The sequence below is a fragment of the Amphiura filiformis genome, chromosome 9 (genome assembly GCF_039555335.1).
Source record: "Amphiura filiformis chromosome 9, Afil_fr2py, whole genome shotgun sequence".
Lineage (NCBI taxonomy): Eukaryota > Metazoa > Echinodermata > Ophiuroidea > Amphilepidida > Amphiuridae > Amphiura > Amphiura filiformis.
This window is the reverse complement of record NC_092636.1, coordinates 6,520,067-6,544,824: the sequence shown is the minus strand read 5'-3', so window position 1 is coordinate 6,544,824 and position 24,758 is coordinate 6,520,067.

Genomic DNA, 24,758 nt, shown 5'->3' with positions numbered 1-24,758 from the left:
GGGTAAAAGTTGTTAGTCATTACTGAAATGTGTGATTTTAAAGGTGCTTTCCGGAATTCAATGAATAAAAATGAGCATTATAAAGTAATATACAAAACCATCCCTTTATGCATAAGGCACCTTCATCAGGATTTCTATATACTATTATATACTAGAACATGCGCTCTGAAATTAAATATAGCTTGCATTTTGTGCTGTCTCAATGCATGCTATGAATGTTAAATACATTTCAAATAATTTTGCTTTGTGTAACTTGAACAAAATTGTGATCCAATTCTGCTCACAGAATGAAGTCTCGCGGCGCTTTTAACACAAAATTATTCTACAGGTGCTTTCATGAATCATTAATTGAATCATTAGTATCGAGTCTATTTACAATTGTCTTCTCGCTTTATGTGATGTTTTACCATGTTACGTTTCATTCGTGTAACTAAATATGTTATTTATAGAGCACGTCGATTTGGAATTGTATTACCAAGAATTCAAAGCATGTAAGTTGGTATGTATTTGAATATCGTTATTGACTGCTTTAGGTGTTAGTTACAAAGATAAATATACGTTTCCTGAACAAGAAAGTAGAAATAGGGCAAAGCGATGAACAACGATAAAATCAGAGTAAGCTCAAGAGATTGCTTAAGGATAAAGCCTGCCGATCATAATGATTGTAGCACTTTCAAAGAAAAGCGGTTATTTTCATTTATATCGAATATAAGCAACTTTGATCGAGAATAATTTCATCAGTCATGCCTACAAAACAAGAAATCGCCGATATGTTGGTGATGGCAGTCGATGTATATCAGATATGGCGTTCCTTATCAGGATGCAAACTGGTCTCAAAACTACACTGAGTTATATGTCAGAATTCAAATAATCATATGAAGAGCTTGTTTCCAAAAGGCGCTAAATCCATATTAGTGAAATAGGAGAAAATCAATGTTTTTTAAATTAAAAGCCTTATTGGTATTTATTCATTTATTTGTTGGTTTTAAATGTTAGTTCTCATGTCAGTAACTACAAAAACACCTGTTTTTGAGATCCTGATTATAATGTTTAATTGTAAGTATTCTTTTATTAAACAGCTTGAAGTGGATTTAGCGCCTTTTGGAAACAAAATATCCAATAACGGAGGATTTAGCGCCTTTTGGAAACAAAATATTCAATGATATTCAAAATAATTTGCAATATTAAACAAAATACACACAAATATTTTTTTATAAAGCAAACTGCACTTTATTTCAATAATGTAATTATTTGAATTCTGACATATAACTCAGTGTAGTTTTGAGACCAGTTTGCGTATATGTAGTGATAGCGCCCTCTGTTGTTATTGATTAGCTTTAGTGCGTATAATGAAACGTTGTAAAGCTATTATCTTAATACTAATTACGGCGTGTCCGTCCGTCCGTCCTCTGTCCGCGCGTTCGCGTCCGCGCGTTTCGCGTTCACGCGGTGCACTATCGCGTGCTCGCGGTGCGCTATCGCGGAGTATCAATGGGAGTGTGCGCGGAGTACAGTGAGGGCATCGGAAAAACATTACAATGTAACTAACAGGTGCATCTCATCGGACCAATAGGCCTATAATTTTCAACACATATTGAGCGCATCGGAAAATATTACAGTGTAACTAACAGGTGCATCTCATCGGACCAATAGGCCTATAATTTTCAACACATATTTCAATACCGAACACGTGCATATTCAGCAGAACACGACTATTTCCGGGGTCCTCCAGAATGGTTAACATAAAAATAATCAGTTATGATAAGGCCTATAACCGCGTTTGCTTGCACGTTTCTCCCGATTGATTTCATTACTTTAGTAACGGCCTATATCCACGTCAAGATACAAATGTCCTCCAAAGTGGTAGCAGGACAGGGTTTGGAAGAGGCGAATGATGGGTTTCCAGAATATGGGTAGGCCTATACCAAACTACCGACTGAAGAAAGCATCACAGATACAAAACAAACAGAGTTGATTAAGTTGTGTCCAGTTGGGTCATTAAGAGACGCATTATAACGGGGGGGTAATTAGAGAATAAACGATAGGAATTTTTATTTTGCCTATCCTCTACCGTGTGATAGACGAACTACGATAAAAATATTGGACCTGCCTGTCGTCTATCATAGGTAGAGGATAGGCAAAATAAAAATTCCTATCGTTTATTCTCATTCTTAGTCAGTTAAATATTATTTTAATAACTGTAAACAATTTTTTTAAAGCAAAAACTAAGTTACCGTCATAAAAACTCCCCTCATTATAAAATGAACAAAACTTGTTTACAACTTCGCGTATTCTGTTGCGCGTACTGCTAGCGCGTCGCGTATTCCGCACTAGTTTGATATATTGTTATGTTCTACTCTATATACAGCCTGTCTCAAAAAAAGTTGTGCAAGTGAGAAGCGCCCTCTTTGGCAATTAGAAAATACCGGTGTGACATAATGCTTACATCAACGTCAAGGGCGTAGTCTTAGGTCTCAAATGCTGTTTCTTCTGTTCAATTTGCTTGTTTAAATCACGAGATATGCTTACTTAACAACGAAAGGGTAAAATCACAATTGTGCCACTTTTTACTAGGGAAGGGCTGTACATGTAAATCAATGATAGCATCAAGTTTATCAAGAGTTCCTTCGTGAAATCAAAAGAATGCATCAATTAGACAACAATACAAAATTGTTTTTAATGTTTTTACTGTTTTATCATGATACAGGTATAATGATACTCTTTCTCCACTTACGCAAGTTAAAAGATAAATAAATATTTCACAATCTGCTGTAAAATTAAATACATTTTATCATGGCAAATACTGTTTTCTTTGTCACTCAAGACATGTTAAAAGACAAACAAATATTGCACACTTATAGGTTATTGAACTTAGACAAGTTCATGAAATTTGACATATTAATGAAATTAGACAAAATAATGCACGCGCGCTGATGTTGATGCGTCTAATGCACGAGCTCCGAAGGGGGGAGTGCATTAGACACATCAACATCAGCTACCATTGATTTACATGTACAACCCTATTCCCTAGTAAAAGTGGCACAATTGTGATTCTACCCTTTCGTTGTTAACTAAACATATCTCGAGATTAAAAAACGCAAATTGAACAGAACAAACGGTATTTGAGAGGTAAGACTGTGTCCTTGACGTTGATGTAACCATCATGTCACAACGTTGTTTTCTAATTGCCAAAGAGGGCGCTTTTCACCTGCACAATTTTTTTTGAGATAGGCTGTATATTCACCAAAAACCATGTCACAAAGTGGCTTAATTAGTAAGGTATTAATTAATTTAATTATGTCGAATTTGCAAAACCTTGAAATGTCTGTATCACATAACGACGTATTTGCTGATCACCCCGTATGTCGTATTTGCCATTTGAAGAATTTGCCGTTTCACATGGTCACGTATTTGCGCGACGTATTTCACTAGGAGACATTTTCCCGTAAAAAAATGCTGTTTTGTCCTTTTCACATATTGACGTATTTGCACAACTAGCTGTTTCACATAGTGACGTATTTGCACGGCATATGTGTCATTTGAACTGCAGAATTGTTATTAGTTCTTTTCACATAGTGACGTATTTAAGTTGATATTGATTTATTGCAGAATAATAGTGTTAAGTAAATTACATTGAAAATATGGTATATTTGCACTACTTTTATTCAGGTTTTAATCGACAATAATGTTTTAATTAAGGTTATGCAGCAAATTAAAATCGCTCAATTTTCAAAATCGATTTTCTCGAAATGCATATTTTGCAAATACTTCAGTATGTGATACGGCCGACGAATTATCTTACTGAGATGATACAACCTGCAATAGTTTCTGTGAAGGACCCAATTTCTTCTTTTCAGCGACATATTATCAGGCGGAGTCTGAGAGCTGCCACTCCGTGGTGCATTGAAAGTTCGCAGACCTGATTTATCCTTTTCATAATCCCTATTGTGGTCTGCTTTAATATCAAGTAATCACCACCTGATCTTATAACCCCTTCTGGACGAAGGTATTATTGTGTTAATACCTCTTCTCTCATCTAACCATTTTGTGTGTGCGTGTTTTCCTGTTTCTGCTGTTAATCTCCAAATGTCTTGTACTTTTTATTTTCTCCTGAATCCATTTATCTGTAAGTCATTTAAATGTTACTCTTTTCCATAGTGTACTGCTAGCATTTTATTTTAGTAGTTTGTTTCAAGGAAAACCCGTGAAGAGATCCACATTAGGAGAGACTCGCAGCCCAAAATCAACACCTCGCAGGGGCACGAACTATCTCCAGTGTACAACAGCTTGCTGAAAGCAGTGAAACCAACTTGCAACTCTAGTTGAAGATCTTCTAGAAACACTGATCTCAGCACCATCTCACACACCATTACCCACTGTGGAAGGAACCAGTTGGTTCCGAAATATTTGGGAAAATAACCTGGTGAGTGCAGTTGAAAGTTTTAATCTTTTTACTTCTTAATAGTTTGTTGTTGTTGTTTCAGTGACTTATCTTTCACTTTTAAGCAATAAGAAATTTAATTTTTTAACACTTACACTGGGATCACTGAATGGGTCTTTAAATACATTTTGTGTCGCATGGTGTCACTTGTGGTGGCACCATGCACCTATTCCGGTAATTACAGTGGCGGAAAGACGGAATGCGAGAAACGAAGAAACGTTAGTCAACAAAACGTCTAACACTCAATAAATTCAGTGAGTCAAAATGCTTCTGAGGGCACTGTACATAGAACTTACTTTGGAAAGAAGATTACTCGCTTGACAAGCATATTATTTATCTGAATACTTTAATGCCAGGTAAATTGTATTTAAATGCCCAGTAAATTACATCTTCTTGCAATGCCAAGAACCTTTTGTAAATCGCATTTTTTTCATAGTTTAACCAATACTGCCGAGTCTCGTAATTGATAATAATAATCAATACTGATCCTTTTTTAAATTAATTTTGGATACGCATTAGAACAAATATTTACTTGTAATAAAATGTGATAGTCCAGAATTATTTTGATCGAAGAGGTGATTTTGGTCCTTTGTAAATATATGTTGTTTATTAGATAATGATAATGCAAAATGAATGTGTTGTTCTTTTGTTATAACTCATCATCGTGGTTGTTTGCTGTAAATTTTTGTTGTTGGAAGTTGCTGTTTGTTCTTTAAATCTTAACAATGGTCTTACTCGTACACGCTTAAATTACAAAGGAGTTGGTGTAACTACCTGCAGGCCTACATGACTATACAAAATACCATACAGTCCGCAAGAGATTTAAGGTATCAGTTGTTTTCATCCATGTATGAGCCTATATCCTAAACAAAGACCAGAAGACAGTTATGTCATAATCAGAACCAGCAGTCAACAGTTACATCTTTTAACTCGGATTTAAGACATCAGAGGTTGAAATCGGTCAAGAAATAATGACATAGCGATCACAAAATCTCAAGAAAGTTGCAGTTTGTTCCATTGGATGTTCTATTAATTTGTACACAAAGCGTTCTCAAATAAGAAAACTAACGCCATGCTTTCCATTGAAAATAACTTCAAAGTGCAACTTTTGATTTCGTGCCTTCCTTGGGTCTTCGATCACCGTTTCTTTAATTACCAACCGCTTTCTGCAAAATGAGATCTTGAATCAGAGCTAAAGGGTAAAGGTAATGGCTGCAAGTTTTGATACAACATTTGTCTTTGTTCAGGATATACAGGGGTGAACGTAACTGGTACCTTTTTGGTGGACGGCATAGCGGGAACACCCTATGTATGTTACTTACTCACTAACCATTTGGTCTTTTAAGAAATGGGTAGCCATTTGGTCTTAAATGGGTAGCCATTTGGTCTTAAATGGGTATATCTTGAAATGCCACGAAGCTATAACCCTCCGAATGGTCTCAAATGAAAGAGAGACAAATAAGAAATACAACAGAAAAAACAGCGGGGGTTCTACTCCTAATACTTTTAAAGCTGCATCCATTTTACTCCCACTCCCATGGCAAAATAATGCAAATGAGCTTCAATTCAGTACAGCTGTGTGCATGTGGTCAACAGCCCAGCAAACACAAAAACATTTTAAAAACGTTTTAAATAAGTTATATTTTGGCTTTTGGTTTAGGTAAAAACGTTTTCATAACATTAAAATGTCGGGTTATATAAAGGTCATGATAACGTTTTAAAACGTTTTGTATGAAAACACACTACAACAATATTTTTAAATGTTTTCAAAAAATGTTATTGTAAACTATTTTTGCAAACATGTTTGCCAAATATTGTGTCAATACTTAAATAACATTATGTTAAAATATTTGAACCCAGCAAACACAGAAATGTTCTTAAAATGTTTTTTTTCAAAACGTTATTTTCAAAACCTTTTAATAACATTTAAATGTCGGGTTATATAAAGGTCATGAAAACGTTTTTAAAACGTTATTTTGGGCAAACATTTTTCGCAAAATATTTTTTCAACCCCAAAATAACATTCTGTTTAGAATGTTTTGTATCAAGTTTTCAAGAATGTTTTTGGAATGTTATTAAAACGTTTTTATACCCTTTATATAACCCGACATTTAAACGTTTTCTGTAAAACATTTTTGTTTGCTGAGCAGTAGATTATCAAAAATGTTTTTGAAGGTTATGAAACCGTTTTATACTTTTAATATACCCTTTATATAACCCGACATTTAAACGTTTTCTGACAACCTTTTATAACCTTTTGCGAATGATGTCGAAAACGTTTTGTGTTTGCTGGGAGGCTAGGACAGGCTTGGGAGTTGATAATTCCCAATGTTGCTAAAAACCAAACCACATTACTACACACTACATGTAGAGAGCTTTTCTATCAACAACTTGGCATAATATTTTCGACCAAAATAGTTAAAATTGTATACAGTCTCTTATCATTGTTATGACTTCTTGTACCCAATTGGAACGTGTGGTTAGTGAAATCATGGATGGTGAAATCGGGATGCATTATATTAACCCTTTAAATGAAGAAAGAAAGAGAGAGTATAGTCAGTTAAAAAATAAAACATAAATAATTGAAATAATTTAATTAATAAATTAATTAATGTCGTTTCAGGTCGAAGGTCAGCAGATAGAGGTCAACCGAGGTCAAAGGTCATATGGGGTCAACTCAACAGGATATGCTTAGCTCAGTCCACCAGTTTGCGGTGCTATGACCGTTCTTATTTTATTTTATTTGTTTAGACTTTATACTGCTCTATTTAGTATTAATATAAATAGGTGTCTGGATAAGTGTCCGCAATACTGTGCCTCTATGACATCATACTCATACTATTAAATGTGCCCTAGCAGAATTTGGAAAATCCTTATATACATGTAGCTTTAATCAAAACAGACTAACACAAAACAGGGTACAAACACACAACTATTACCATATTTTCGGCTAAAGAATAAACGAAAGAAACCTACTTGACTCAATATCACGTAACATATTTTTATAAGGTCATCACATATCAGACCTTCTTCTCCTCGAAGTTTCACTTTCAACCTTATAAAAATACTACATAGGGGGAAAAGTATCGTGACAATAATCTTCAATATTAACATATGAATAATAAAAGCAATAGCGACTTCAAAAAACGGCATTCATCGTATCGGCTAAGGTTTAAAATGTGTCACTTTCATGTGAATTTAACACATGAGATGAACGACTCATTGTAAAGAGGGAAATTTTATAAATCATACTCACCCTCAAACTGTCATATTTCACTGTGCTTGCTGATTAAATTTGCATAAAGTTACTTTTAAATGCATAAACTATATTACATGCAATTTACTTTTTAGTCGAGATACAGTGCTTCATGTTTCTTGTGTTATATTCAACACCGGCCCACGTTGAATAAAGATCATGTCGCCTGCATGTATACAGTATTTTGAAAAAGTATTCATTCATACAGTATCTTGGTCTTATAATTGATCTTCTTTCCTTTCTCACTCACGATAATATTCACGATAATAAAAATCCTTAACCGATCTTTAGCAATCTTAAAAACGCGCTGGTTACGCGGCCATCTTTTCTAATATATATATAGTTGGTTAAAAGCCTTTGCCACTGTGTACCACCTTTAATATATGTGACGTGTCATGTCGAAAGGAGACACTTTTGGGCAGGATCGTAAATGGAGAAATAGCTGAAAATCTGCCTGGGGGTGATTTTTTCACAATTTGGGTTTGTTGCGAATTTGTGATGTTATTAATGTTAAAAATATTGTTTGATAGTTTCAGACCGGAATATAACTGGCATTTTGTATTTTTTGAGACAGTTTTCAAGGTAATTCCTACTCTCAACATTGTCAATAAGGTTTTGTACGTTTTGCTCGACCTAACCAATAATTGCTATTAAGCATATTATTAGTTAGGTCGTGTTGTGGACGGTCACATACGTTTTGCTCGACCTAACCAATAATTGCTATTAAGCATATTATTAGTTAGGTCGTGTTGTGGACGGTCACATATTACCTGGAGCAGTACTTCTTGTGGCTAAGTTTGGTCAAAGTCGGTGCAAGAAAGAAAGAAAGAAAGAAAGAAAGAAAGAAAGAAAGAAAGAAAGAAAGAAAGAAGGAAAGAAAGAAAGAAAGAAAGAAAGAAAGTACAGTCGGTAGGTCGGCCTTTTTTTTTTATTTCTTTTTTTGGAAATAACCCAAAACAATTATTTGCAATTTGAGAAAATACAAAAAAAAATTCTGAAATTTCCAAAATTTGGGTCGGCATTCAATTGTGAAGGCACTTTTTTCCCAATTTGTTCAAAATCTGGGTCGGTCGGGCCCGTAGAACAGGTTTTCTTTTTTCGTCGCCTAAATGAAAAATATCCTTCATTAGTTTCCGTTGAAAGTTTCAAACTACTTCTGTTTATAAATTACCGGAACGTATAAGCCTTCACTGATGCCAAATAAATGTTGCAAATTTCATTTGTTATTTCAGCTTGATCGCACCACATCATGAGATTAAAATATTAACTTTCTTGCACACAAAATCTGTATAAATGTCCCTAACAACTAGTATTTTTCCGTACTAACCCACTTGCTTAAATGCTTTTTAACGTGTGAATAGTTTACTTTTCTTCCCATATCAATGTCCCGTCATATTCGGTTGGCATCCCTTGCATTTAGTAGCCTCTGAGCACTATTGGGCTTTGCTTGCATGGCTTTGGTCAAATAAATAAAAAAAATGTATCACGGGAAACTTGGCGTCTGCGAAGAAATCTCAGCGTCTGTAAAAAAAACAAACTTGTCATAGATAAGTCCACCCGGCGTTCAATATCTAAATCCATCAAAGGCAGATGTGCCGTGATTTTTAAAGCTGGGTTAACTTCAGACAGTGCCTCATTTCAAATATGTAGTTTTAGTTTTGGTTTTGGTTTTGGTCACGTGGTTTCCTATTGTCCTGCCTAACCACTTGAATCACAAGATATCGAACTCTTTGTTTCTACCTTTTGTTTAAAACTAAACATTTGTGACAGGTAGTTTCGGTTTTGGTTTCAGTTTCTTATAAGTGGTGTGACGAATAAAATTACAGGATTTTCGAGTTACCTGATCTAAGTATACAAAAGAAATGTTTAAATTTCGCAGTGCAATATTCACGAGCAGAGAAGTCGAACAAAACAGTCTACATTTGAAAGCATTGATTTAGTTTGAAAGCATTGGCTTGAGACTACGAAATAGCCTAAGCTGATTTCACTGTGAAAATATATAGACCATCGAAATATTTGCATTCGACATTACAAAAGGGGCCACTACTGTAATTGTATAGGTGCTATAAACAAAATCGATTCATGTCCTTAATCCCATGTACCAGAATCGATGGAAGGCCATTATATGACCTCTAATAACCTAATGACTTTTACTGAAGCAATTTTACTGCAAAAAGTAGAAGATAGAGGGGAAAGATTGGGGTGTGTGTGTGGGGGGTGGGGGTGGAGGGCAAGGGGATATGGGCCGGGAGAGAAAACATATGAGAGAGAGCATTGGAAGTGAAAGAGAAGGGGAGGAGAGCTCGAGATGAAGATATCGAATGTATGGGAGGAGGAGGGGGAAAGGGGTAATTTAGGAAAGAGGTGGTTATATAGGGAGGGGAGCCCCTCTTAAAGAGGTATGGGTTGTGCTTCCCGGGGATAATAAACTAATTCATAATCAAATCATCTCCATGCATCGTTTATGTTTCATACAAACAAACAAATTCCCCCACCCCACCCCATCCTTCAGTATACGCGCATGATTTCTAGGCCTAGAACTCGTGAGTGTAATATGCCACCTATACCTTCGACAGAGAGCATCAACTGTCGTCCGGGGGATAGATTTCCGATATCAATCATGATAATAATTATGTTAGCACAATAGGCTATTGTATACTTCTGGTTATATACCCTATACTGTGTCCTCCCAGCATAATAGTGTTATGATTGCAGATCAGATCAGCTCTACTTTTTAATCCCTTGATTTTTGGTTTCTGAACAAAAGAGAAACCAAAACTATATATTTGAAATGAGGGAGTACTAAGTTGAACGTGCTGAATATTTCTATGTAACATAATCTTGACAAGATTATGATATTTAGCTGTAACGAAGTTCCTATAAGTTTGAATCCTCTCTGAACAATGCATGTATATATCCGGTGTTCAGGGTGTCTGTTTAAGTTTGAATCCTCTCTGAACAATGCATGTATATATCCGGTGTTCAGGGTGTCTGTTACATTGTTAGAGGTGTTAGTATGGGGTACATGGCGTTAGTCCGACACGCCGCTAGTCCGACACGCCGCTAGTCCGACACGCCGCTAGTCCGACAACACAAATTCCCTATACTTAGAGGTGCGTCAGTCCGAAAATGAAAAGCACGGCGCTAGTCCGAAAAAAGCATGCGCTAGTCCGAAAATGAAAACCACTGCAACAGTCCGACACGCCGCTAGTCCGAAATTTATTTATGAAAACCACTCCGCTAGTCCGACAAAAATTCGGACTAGCGGCGTGGTTTACATAATTTTTAAAAAACACGCCGCTAGTCCGAATCTGAAAAGCACTTTGTCAGTCCGACACTCCGCTAGTCCGAATCCGAAATACACTGCGCTAGTCCGAATCTGGAAAATACTCCTTCAGTCCGACACTGCGCTAATCCGAATCTGAAAAACACGGCTCTAGTCCGAAACTGAAAACCATAGCGCTAGTCCGAAACTGAAAAGCAATGCGCTAGTCCGAAATTGAAAACCACTGCGCTAGTCCGAATCTGTGAACCACTGCGCTAGTCCGAATCAGAGAAACACTGCGCTAGTCCGAATATTCGGACTAGCGCAGTGTTTCACAGATTCGGACTAGCGCAGTGGTTTTCAATTTCGGACTACTTAAGCATATATGATTAACTGTCTTTAAGCTTCAGTTTAATGTAAGTATTTGCATGTTTTTTTATGTATTTATTACTTAATTCGTTTTTATCTTTTGAGGTGGACAAAATATGGCACAAGTCAAGGTAACACGAGTTACCATGTTTTTGCCAGCAAATGTAAAACTATGAGGGGCAAATCTTTTTAACGTATATCAAAATATATATCTATACTTTAAGATAGTATCTTATCATCTAATCAATTAGGCTTTATCTAATTAGGCTTTGTTGTTTTAGGACACCATTTTTAGCTCGTATTCTGCTCTGCTCGTAGCATGAGTTATTATCCGCTGGTTGATCTGGGTAAACATGGGCAAGAATAAAATTTGTTTATGTGCCGTTGAGAACATGTTGCCAAAATGTATGTAAAAGTTGAATATTTTAAGAGTATCTACTATTCAAGTTTTGTCTGTAGCGCTACATGACCCGTGCTGGGGGGACCGAGGTAACGCCACTCAATCAGGGCCGTCGCTATAGACGATTTTTTCAGGGGTGGTTGTCGAGAAATAAATTTTGCTGGTATATCATGGCCGGATTTACCCTTTGCTGGCCCCTGCGCAACATGATTGACAGCCATCTTCAGTGGCGTACCGTGGCTGCTCCTACCCCGGGGGCTGAAGGAAATTCAATTTAGCCGCCCTTCCTCAACAGCCCGAAAAGGTTGACCCAATTTTTTTGGTGGTTTCTGAAAAAAAAAAAAGATTATAAGCGCTAGCGTCCTAAAAGCAACACATTTTGATGTATAGTACCATTTTTTCAAAATATTTGATACTTTTTAAATTTTTCTTTACTAATTCTTTTTGCCGCCCCTTCTTCTTCCGCCCGCCCCTTTTTGACCGCCGCCCCCTGCTTTTACCCGGGGGGGGGGCTAGCGCCCCAAAGCCCCCCAAAAAAAAAAATACGCGCATGTATCTTCGGATAGAAGACGTCCCTCCCCCACACTGTAATCCAAGCTGTCCTCAGAACTCCTTCACCAGAAAAACGCACATAATGTTGATACAAATGTGCGAAAATTTGCTATTTCAGTGCAAAAATTAAAGGGGGATGTACCGGAGTCACCGAGCCAGTGGGCAAAGTTCCCTAATCATCCCACTCATCTGCTACTAAAAGAACATTACTGGGACAAATGCGCAAGTGCAATTTCGATGCTAAAATGAACACCATTGTCCTAAATGAACACAATTGAGGACAATTGTGTCCTAAAATCGTGCCAGATGAAAATGCATAGGCCTTTTACAACTACCTTTGGTTAATTTAGTCCCGGTATTTTGATCCAGCTCACAAGTTTTATAGATGAGGTGACCTATGATGTCACATGTTTACATTCAGACCGCCCTCTGTTGTTTCAAACCAGGCAAAATAACATAGGAGTGTCTATGACAGACCACATAAATCTCTTTAAAACTCAACTTTTAAAAACCTTTGAAGTTTTGTGTGATATTATGTATATAGCTTGATGCATTTATAAACAAGATTGATACCATTTTTAGTATTATTTGCTTTAAAACCAAAGTTAATGAATAAAAATCATCTTCTCCCATGTAAACTATAGTGTTTTTTGCCTGACAGTTTTGATCACAGACCAACAGAGGGTGTATCAAATGTAAACACATGTCACTTCATCTATACTTATTCCAGGCATCATATTATGATTTAGATAATAGAAAGGATGGAATTATAACTCTCATTTTTCAAATTCGTGATCGTGTTCAAGTTTGAGATGAAAATAAAAGGACCTTTTTTCAACGGGGGGTCTCGTAGATACTCACAGAATGGGTTTGCCGAGATAAATGTGCACGAAGCACGTGGCAATTTGGCACTTTAATACTAAATGTTCCAAAATTGGCTGCATTTTGGGTCTAAAATAGACCAAAAGGAAGATGCAAATCGTAAATTTTGTCACAACATTTCTGTCGATTGAGCAGGGTAGGGGACTGACTTGCCACCCTATACCCTATGGTCAATGGCGTACATTTCTTTTTAACTTTGGGGAACTGGGGTTGGAAAGTATAGTGAAGCACCTAATGATGACAAAATCAATTTATGGTATAAATGCGCGCACAAAAGTGGAATATATTCGGAAATTGGATCTTCTTTAATTCTGTACTTGGATTAAATATACTTGGGACGATCAATAAGTTCCCAAAACTATGGTGTATATCGCTCATGTATGACTTTGATGACTGTTACTTACGATAAATACAAGTTTTTACTTTTGTCTTTCAAAACAAATATGCATTAGCGATTTTGAATACTTGATTATGTAATGACATTAGCATAAACACAATGGCGTATGGACTGATTTATGGTTAAAAGTAGTCATGAAAATCTCACGCCGAAATTGAGGTATTGTTACATAATTCAAAATATTTCGAGAATAAAAGTATGGAATCTGGCGCGATTTTGCAACTTCGTAGACCTATAACATAGGGTTGATGCTATACTCTTAATTTTAGACCTATACCATTTGTATTAAAAATAAAGGAATCATGTTGAATATCTTCGATTTTGAGCAGGGTTTTTTCACCTGTTGTTCTTAACAAGATTAATCGAAAATCTTTCTATATGCTGGCTGCTCCGATTAAAGAATAAAATTTGTTCATCCTAACAACCCAGAAAACTAAATAATTTTCAACCACCTTGGTAAACGCTCTTGTAACACACTGGTTGTAACATATATATTAAATGCGCCCTCTGTTGTTGTATGTATGTCAGTTTTGAAACCAACAATACTCAAAATTGCAAATAGCACATTTGAGATAAGGTGAATATATTTTTGCTATCTTCACAATTTGGGGATCTGCCCAGAGGTGAACTACAGAAGTGGAAATCTAATCACGTCCCTAATAATTGTCTTCTTGAAAATCTATCTTGTGTTTGTGAGCTGCGAGTGGGTTTTGAAGCGCATGATCGAGGGGCGGTCAATAAGTTTGTTGAACAAAGTACAAATTACTTAAATTAACACCCGCTAAATTCTTTGCATCTCACTTTACTTTTTAGCATGATCATTGCATAACTTAATGAACCTGTCCCTACTACCCTTGAGAACTTGAGAACTTTCTGCCAGTAAACTGAGAGTTTACTGTTCCATCAGCAAATCTGCACTGTGAAGGCTCACCAACAATGATCACAATAAATTAAAATAATTAAGGGTAACGCATTATCCTTTACACTCAAATAATGTATCCGAGGCAGTAAAACGTAAATAAGGTGACGAAAACATACTTTACAATGGGGCAGTAAAAACAAAGAAAAGGGACCTCGGGGCACGTAAAAGGTAATGAAAAAATACCTTGTAATTAAAGCATATTCCCTTTGCTTTTTCTATACGGGCCAACAAAGGTCTATTTTCTTGTTCATTAGGCCTAAGGTACCGGTATCTCTTCTTTGCTTTTACGGGCCCTCCGATGTCTCTCTTTTTCTTTTTATGGGTCCATTAAGGTATCTTTTCTTTGCTTATTAAGCTTTTATACTCACTAAGGTCTCTTTCCTTTCCTTTACGGGCCTATGGTATATTTTCTTTGCTCTTTACGGGCCCACTTCCATACTGTCTCTTTTCTTTGCCTTTACGGGTCTATTATAAGGTCTGGTTGTTTTTTTGCTCTTTTACGGCCCATAAAAAGCAAACAAAAGTAGCGGGCCCGTAAAAAAAGAAAGAAAGGAGACGTGCATTTAAAAAAACCAAGATAGCCTTTGAAGTACACACTCTAATAAGTAAGTTTTACTTGAATTTACTGTTTGCTTTTGCCAAAATGATCATCCTCGATATACTATAGTAATGAAATCTTCGAGAAATCGGAGTGCAGCTTAATCATGGGAACACAAAATACAACTTTTCGCGCGATTCGCGTGCATTGTGCCCTATTATTTGATCATTTACCTTAAAATTGGCAATTTTCCGCGCTCCGCACGGAGTTTGTTTCAATAAGTTCAATATGGGAGCAAAAGTCGCTAATTCGAATTACAATTTTCGCACGCTTCGAGCGTATTTGACGAATTCAACGGTTCATTCTTGGATCATTTTAGCTTCAAATTGGCTTATAATTGGCAAGTTTTTGCACTTTGCGTGGAAGTTATTATGGGAGCAAATGCCACTTTCAAATTGCAAATTTGTGCGCGCTTAACGCGCATTTGTCTCCTTCAATGTTCATATTTGATTATTGGCAGCTAAACATGCTACTTTCGCTCCGCTTCAACATAATGTTCAAGGATTTTACACCAACCTCCCTCCCCCATGTCACAAAGAAATTTACAACACTGCTACCCCTACCCCCCCCCCCTACCCCAACCCACACGCACACACTTATGGTCCTGCACCGTCATCACTGATCAAAGGGCCCGTACGTTCACATTGCCCCCGGACCTGTAATGGCTCTCGGCGTCACTGTCTACGGGCCCGACCGACCCAGGTTTTGAACAAATTGGGAAATACATTTTTCCTGTACAAAATGAATGCCGAACCAATTTTTTTTATTTTATTTTCTCAAATTGCAAATTATTTACAGATGATGGTGATTTTTTGGGGGGCAGAGTGCCCACCTGACAAAAAAATGAAAGAAAAAGTGCCCCTCTGACAAAAAATGAAAGAGAAAATCAGGAGGGCAAAGGAAAAAAAAAAAAATGGCAAGGAGCCCCTTTTCTAGCCAAATTCAGGGCCAAAATAGTGTAAAATACAAAAAATTTCCGCGCTACGCGCGCACATTGTAACAATACAGCCCTTTTTAGCCGGATAATGGGCGAAAATAGTGTAAAATCGCATTTTTTTCGCGCTACGCGCGCACATCATCCCAATAAGGCCCTTTTCGGGAAGCTCGAAGACATACAGTCTCTATGTATTGTATGATGCAACTGCAATTTTTTTCGTCTGTGCCCCCAAAATTTTATTTTGCCCCCCCCCTGACCAAGAAAGCTGGCTACGCCCTTGGAGAAACCAAAATACTCTCAAACAAAATGGGGACTGGTATAGTACATGTGAACTACTTCATGAGGTCATTTTTGAGGTCCCCACTTTCAAAAGGTCTTTCTCTCTCTCTTGCCAAACCGCAGAAGTGGGGACATGGCCAAAAGTCGGGTCCCCAGAACGCGCTAACCATACATCCTAGCATTATTTTCATGCCCCCTGTCATGCCACTAGTCGATAGAGCGCCCCCTATTTCTATTTGACATACGCCCACAGAATTAATTCTGTGCATACGCCACTCTTACCCCCGATACAGGTGGTGTATGACGTGCAGTCCCTAAATTCAGTAAATTTTCATTGTTAACCGTGTAATTGAATGGGATTATTTTGAAATTTTAAAACGCTTGAAATATCACAAACAAATAGGCCTATGTTGATAAATAATATAAATACAAGCTAAAACCGTTGCGGTTCGATAATGAACCCCACAAAACTAACCGAGTATATGGAAAATACCATACGGCCGGGCGGTTTCACGAGTTGCCGGCTCGATCATGTCATCCGCCGCCTGCCCCGATATATGCTTCCTTAAAAAGTGAGAGACCAAAATGCTCTCACAAAAACTGGGGACTAGCGCTTTTGACCCACATAATGGGGTCATTTTGGGGTCCCCACTTTTAAAAATCCTCTCAACTCCATACCCTACACCCTACACCCCTCCCTTTCTCTCTCTCTCTCTCTTTGACGAATTGGGCTAGCAACAACCCTGATTAGGAAAAAACATATTCAGATATTATGTCTCAAAGTCCATGGCAGTTTCAAAAACGAATGCGAAATGAGGTGGTTTTTGTTTCAGATTTTTATTTCCTAAGAACTTTTATATAAACTAAATTTTCAATTCAGATATCATTTTCGAGTGTTCAAAAGTAGGCCTACACAGCATAAAATTGCGGTTGATTTACACAATACAAATATCAATTGTGTTAAACCTAAAGACCAATTCAGTGATCCCAGCGCATGTGTAAAAAAATAAAATTGTTTATAAATTGCTTAAAAGTGAAGGATAAGTCATTCAAATTGTCATTTGGTATTTTTGAAATGACAAATTTGGCAAAAACGAAGAAAACAGCAGTACTGACGAAGTTGAATTACAGATTCGTTAAATACACAGCTTTCGGCTGAACCACTCGCAGGCTATGTTAGCACATCTATGACAATGACAAAGATGCCAAAATCTGATTTTTAATGATTTTTACGATCGTCCGGATGAGCAAATCACTGAATGGGCCTTTAACAGTGCGAGTATCGAGCCAAGTAACCATTTTTGTTTCCAAATTTGTCTCAGAATTTTATGATTTTACGTCAAAAAACTATATAAAAAAAGGAAATGAAAAAATAATTTGCCGTTTCAGCTGACACGGACGCGCTAAGAAAAACGAACGCGCGCGGCGGCTTTGAGACGTACCAATTGTTAAGCCTTCTCGCAAAATTATGTCCGCTGCGCCGGTCACGTCACCAACATTACTAGCATCGTTTGCGACTGGGTGTTGAGACTAGTGGATGTCCCTGAATTATGATGTCAGACAGGATGTCGATTTCAAACACAAGCATGATAGCCGAAAATTGCCATTCGTCATTTTGATGCACATGAACGCATAATGGTTGCTGATTTGCCATGAAGATATTAATTGATGTTAAGAGTAAACGTTTTTTGAACATCTTTTACAAGTGCATAACTTCAAAATTCAAACATTCTCAGTACGTGCAGAATATTTTTTTTAAAACACGAGAAATGTCAATCCGTTCAGTTATGTTCAATGCCGTTTTGTCCAAAAAGCAAATGTAACGAATGGTTATTTGAAATTAAATATTAATATAAATTAAACTTTGAATGTTATAACAATTTACAATACTGAACAGTGGTATAAATAAATAAAACTTAAATAACTTAAATCTAATTATTTTTATGCAATTTTATTAAAATTGAAGGTCCAAACTTGAGTTTAAATGACAAAAAATTAGTTAAAAAGAACAATGAAATTGAAAAACCCTTTGTAATTTAAACACCGATAAACAATGTTTTCAATATTTTGAAACGCTTCTTTATTCATATCAAAAGGTTTCAAACTTGTATCAAAATCGGAACTTTTATTAGCTCAAAAAAATCAGAAATCTGCTCTTGTATGTATTGTATGAATTTAACTCTGTGTGGTGTGTGGCTCAATCAATTCTATAGATACAATGAGAGAGTGCAAGCTTCAATTATCCTGGATTATGATTCTTTTCATGGAATGGAAGATATCTCTAGAGGAGAATTTTATTAATTCAGTTTATTTTTGATCCAGCGCCTGATCATGCTGATGGTGCGTTTACATTTCCATGTGATTTCGTCTGTGCAAATGTAATTATTGACCTCATGATGATGCTGTGCCCCCCAAACAAAAAATAAATCATGCGTACTGGCCTGGTTTCATATATCTTGTCTGTTGTTAAAGCCATAATGTATGATGATTTGCTTCACAGCGACACCCTCAATTTTACTCGGATTTCCACTCTTTGCATAGTTATAATGCCCAGTGGTATACTAAAATACCACGTAAAAGATTATAGCCTGAAGTGCTTTCAACAATAAACTTTAACTTTTTAGATTAAAACCGGGGAGACCCGGTTTTATTCAGAGTTCACCGATCGAGTGCTTGCTAACATGTCCCGTGGATGTCACGTAAGCTTATAATGTACACACGCGATGCTCCGTGCAGTATTACATGTAGTACACGCAAATTATGTAGGCGCTGGAATGAAACCTCAATTTTCTTCGTATACCTCATTTGTTTGGCTTGAAATTAAAAGAGGATAATGTGATCAGTGAAAACAAAAATTCTATTCTTTATGCTTATTATTGCTTTAAATCTGGTTTGAAACAAATACCATGTGTTTGTTGATTTTTCTCCAAGTAAAATGTGCTGTAGGCCAGTGATTTGTATATGTTTTGAGACTAGTAAAAAAAATCTTAGTCCGAATTTGAAAAGCACTTCGCTAGTCCGAATCTGAAAAGCACTTCGCTAGTCCGAATTTAAACAACACTGCGCTAGTCCGAATCTGAGAACACTGCGCTAGTCCGAATTTCGGACCAGCGCAGTGTTTTTCATATTCGGACCAGCGCAGTGCTTTTCAGATTCGGACTAGCGCAGTGCTTTTCAGATTCGACTAGCGCAATGGTTTTCAGTTTCGGACTAGCGGTATGCTTTTTAAATTCGGACTAGCGCAGTGTCGGACTAGCGCCGTGTTTTTCAGTTTCGGACTAGCGCTGTGTTTTTCATATTCGGACTAGCGGAGTGTCGGACTGAAAAGTGTTTTCAGATTCGGACTAGCGGTGTGTCGGACTAGCGCATTGCATTTCACATTCGGACTAGCGGCGTGTCGGACTGGCAGAGTGTATTTTAAATTCGGACTAGCGGAGTGTCGGACTAAAAAAGTGTTTTTCAGATTCGGACTAGCGGCGTGTCGGACTAGCGGTGTGTCGGACTAGCGGCGTGTCGGACTGAGCGGTGCACCCCGTTCAGCCATATGACAAACTATGCAGACTATTGTTCTCATTTGGGAACCTGAGCCTCATACAGTATTGTTACTGTGCATCCATCTACTGTTTGCTTTGTAATGGTGCATTACACACCAAATTACTACACCTATGGCATTACAATCCATTGCAATATCGCACAGGTAAATCAGAAACATACACCTATTGCATTTAAAGGCCCATTCAGTGATTTGCTCATCCGGACAATCGTAAAAATTATCAAAATTCAGATTTTGGTATCTTTGTCATTGTCATAGATGTGCTAACATAGCCTGCTAGTTGTTCAGCCAAAAGCCGCTTATTTATGACAAAATAAGGCATCTGTATGAATTAGCTTCATGTATTTGAATGAGGCTTCAACTTTCTCCATACTGCTGTTTTCTTCGTTATTTTGCCAAATTTTTCATCCCAAAAATACCGAATGTCGATTTGAATGGCTTATCCTTCACTTTAAGCAATTTATAAACAAATTTAATTAACCACAAAGCGGAAAATTGATCTGACAGTTGAGCAAACCTAATATGTGATGCGATCAAGCCAAATCAGTCGGAACTCGGAAATATTGATTTTGAGATATAGCCAAACAAATGAAATATTTCCTTTTGTTTCCTTTTGTTTTGGAAACTCTTGAATTACTCATATCTTTGGAACTGGTTGTTCAATTTCAGTTGGGTTTTCTGTAAAATGCAGCTTTGTAAATGCTTTTTACTAACCTATAAGAAACTGAAAATTTAATATTTCCGAGTTCCGACTGAGTTTGCTTGATCGCATCACATATATCTTTCTTTGTCCTCCTTCGATATTGTTTTGAGTAGTGGTTACGACATATTATATGAAATTAAATTAAAAATCCTGTATTCTTCGATTATTAACATTACATAGTAAAGATTACCTTTTCTCTGAAATTGTTCCTACCATTCAAATCAATAGGTTTTAACCTATTACTTTTTGGTTTTGCATATAACTTTTTCTCTGATTTTATCAATGTTTGCGGCACTGCACTTTGACTTTTGTAATTTCTGTGTTCTGAAAATCTATAGTTACCATACTGAAAGATTCCATTTACTTATTATAATCGAACATTTTTGATTACCGTAATATACACTACGATATGCAGACTACATGAGCCATTTGAGGTAAATTCTTCTTGGGAAGATCATACAAAATGTTGCCAAAAAATCATTTTTTTATGAAAAGTCAATCAAAAATATTTTGGTATGCAAAGAAACCTTTATTCGTTACCTTTAATTTAATAAACCGAAAAAAAAATCAATCGGCTCACAACTTTTGAAGATATGCTCTTTTCAAGAAATGTACCCGCTTTTCACTCTGTCCACGGAGGAGATTTGGCTACCATGCATGAATATTCCTCAATGATAACTTTATTTAGGGAATGTGCTTTGCCAGTGGGCCTATGGGCTATGGATTGTGTTAAGTGTCATTAACTTATCGGCAAAATGGATGTGGGATGGGGCTTCTCTTGCTATACTTGCAATTAAACTTATTGTTTCTTAGTTATTTATGTCTTACTTTGTTGTTTCTTGTCAAAATGTCATTTTCTCTTTTTGATATAAAAAGCAGCTTGAAAAGGGCTGTTTGGTATGTCCTTGGGTCTTCTGAGGTGAGTTTACCGTGCTTTTTGACCTCTAACTGGTTGCCTCCGCGACGAATACATGTTTGCGTTCCAAAGCCTATGCTATTATCTTTCCATGCCATTAACCGTGTGTTTCGTTTTAATCTGTGATGTAGCCAAACCTCATATTAAAGCTAATGATTTAAGGTTGCTTTAAATATCAAAATATATTTGATCAACTTTTCAAAAATAGGAGAAAGAGAGGACGCAGTGAGGGTTCTGTTTTTATTGGGACATCCTGTACAACACAATATGTGTTACGAGAGTAATGTAACAATATAATGACAGTTTAAATAATATACTAGTAATCATTTAGAGAAAGTATAAAATGACAATTGCTCTAAAGTACCAACAAAAGATAACCTAATATTGACCCCTGTGGTGACAAGTTGGAAGAATTTTGATTAAAACAACCTGACAACTTGACAGGAAAATCAACTTGCATTATGATCCCGGGGGGATTATGATGTAATACAACACAATTCATATTAAAAAAGACTATAGTAAGAAAATATGATTTACCTTACATTAAAATACAATTTACATGGCATTAAATTGTTCCGAAAATTACACGTTTGGGCAGAGAGTAATCTCTTCATGATCTTCTTTTGAAAGTGTAGTATATAATTATAACGCTTTATTAGCTAATAGAATCGTTGACTGGCAAAATAAAGTTTAATCTTATCCACCAAACACACAACGTTTTACAGAAAAGGTTTAAATGTAGGGTTATATACGGGTATAAACACCATTTTAATAATATTTTCAAACTATTTCTGACAAACGTGATGCAAAAAATTCTAACAGAATGTCATATACCTTTTGACAAAATAGTTTGCAAAAATGTTTGCCCAAATTATTTTACAAATTATTTTTTTAAATCAAAATTTTTAAATCATATTCAAGATCTTTATTACAGGGTGTCCCAAAAGTCTCGATACCTTTTTGAACCGTCATATCTTTCACTAGGATTGGCCGGGGGAAATTAAAATACATATTAGGAAAGAGTAAATTCATGCAATTTTTTGGATACCCAAACATGTTACATTTTCCTTCGTTAAAGGTCCGTGACCCGATCAACAGCATCATACCCCTGATTTTTCTCATTGTTGATGAGTTTTTGATGTCATATAATGTATCACATTATTCGTATTACCATCCTGCAATTTGACGCTTCAAATCGATGTATTTCCAGCGAGATCTTGAAAAATAAGCGTCTTTGTGGTTACTACTTTATAGAAATTTCACACGTCACGGGGAGTTCTGGGTAGTCAACGATTGAAATCGGGATGAATAACATGAGTCGGTAGCTACGTTCAGTTCCGGTTTAAATTCACCATTCTGTTCTAAAGTCAATACTTAGGCTTACTGCTATCCTGGGCCTACTCAATAACGTACAATTTAACCTTTTCTCTTCTTTTTTCTTTCTTGTCAATCACTAAAACTGGTAGGAATTTGATATCGCGTCCTCTACCCTTCAGAAAGTGCCCCTCCCCCAATACTACTTACATGCATGTGCCTACTTATTACGTGCAATTTAACTTTTTCTCTTTTCTTCCCTTTTCAATTTTTTCTCACTTTCTTATCTTTTTTCTCCTTTCCCCTTTTTTCTACTTGTCAGTCACTACTAAAACTACTGGGGATTTGATATTGCGTCCCACACCCTTCAGAAAGAGCCCCCTCCCCCATGAACGATGCACATGTTCGCCATAGGCCTACATCCGGCACAAAAACCTGCGAAACCTCCCAAACACCTGCGGTATATAAACGAAAGAATAACGAACAAACCAATCGAATATATACTGGATCGTACGAACACACATCGGACAACTTCCGAACATGTGTATCCGGCACACTCCGTTTCAAGTTTTGTGCATGCAAAAAACTTGAAACGGAGTGTCGACGGACTAAAAAAACATCACCTAACACGAAACGCATTTGGCGGATAATAGCAGGACATATGAAGAACATAAAACGAAAACTAACGGATTTGCTAAAATACCGTCCGTTTCTTGTACGGAAGACCGATCCGGTGTAGTGTGACACTAAGACGGACTGGGTCAACGTACATCACACCGAATATTGGGGGGGGGTGAAGGCCTCACAGGAACGTGTTTGCAACGAACACGGGCCGAGTGCAACGAACAAAGAACGAACATGAACGAAAGGAGAGCGAACAAACTCCGGCAATATGCAGCACCATACGAGCACACATCGGATAAATACCGAACATGTGTATTCGGTACACTCCGTTTCAAGTTTTGTGCATGCACAAACTTGCCGACGGACTTAACGAACATCACCTAACACGAAACGCATTCGGCGGATGATAGCAGGACATAAAAAGAACATAAAACGATCATTAACGAACAACAACGGATTTACTAAAATACCATCCGTTTCTTGTACGGAAGACCTATTCGGTGTAGTGTGCTACGTTCAGTTCCGGTTTAAATTCACCATTCTGTTCTAAAGTCAAGACTACATGCGAAATGTAGGGTAAGTAAACCATTTCATTAGTGTCATAAACAGGGAAAACGATGTCAAAAATTCAACTTATGATATATTGCAATAGTTTATATTTACAGGGCTTATGTCGACAACTTTAATTCTAGTTTAAAATGTATTAATCACATAGCGTTACAATGGTTTGCCGTATTCGGTTTATGGCTATTTTCTTGGTTAAAAACCCGATACTGTAGTTTAATGCTATTTAAAAGAATTGTATGCTATTTAAAAGAATTGTATCCTAATGATATTTCTATATTTTTAATATATATTTGCTATCTGTACCTAAGTGTCTTTTATTTCCAGAGTTGTAACTTTGAATTTATTTTAATATATATTATTTATTATTTACAAATTCAAAGTATAGACCTCTGGTAAGGCAACCGTTACTAATAGTTTCACGGAATACCCTCACTTACGATCATTGGGTATACCGATCATAGGTCTGTCACACTACGACGGACTGGATCAACGTACATCACCGAATACAAAAATATTTTATTCGGTGGAAAAATCACCAGTCCGGCAGAAGATTCGGTGGGATTTTGTGTCCGATTTCCGTTCGTCTCTCTATGCGTTGTGGCCGCTAATAATCCTGCAGGCGTCTTATATCCGATCGTTCAACGTCCGACAAATGACCGGATTTGGGGGTCCGATTCCCGTTCGTTTCTCTGTGCGTTGTGGCCGCTAATAACCCTGCAGGCGTCTTATATTCGATCGTTCAACGTCCAACAAATGACCGGATTTGTGGGGTCAACGTCCGAC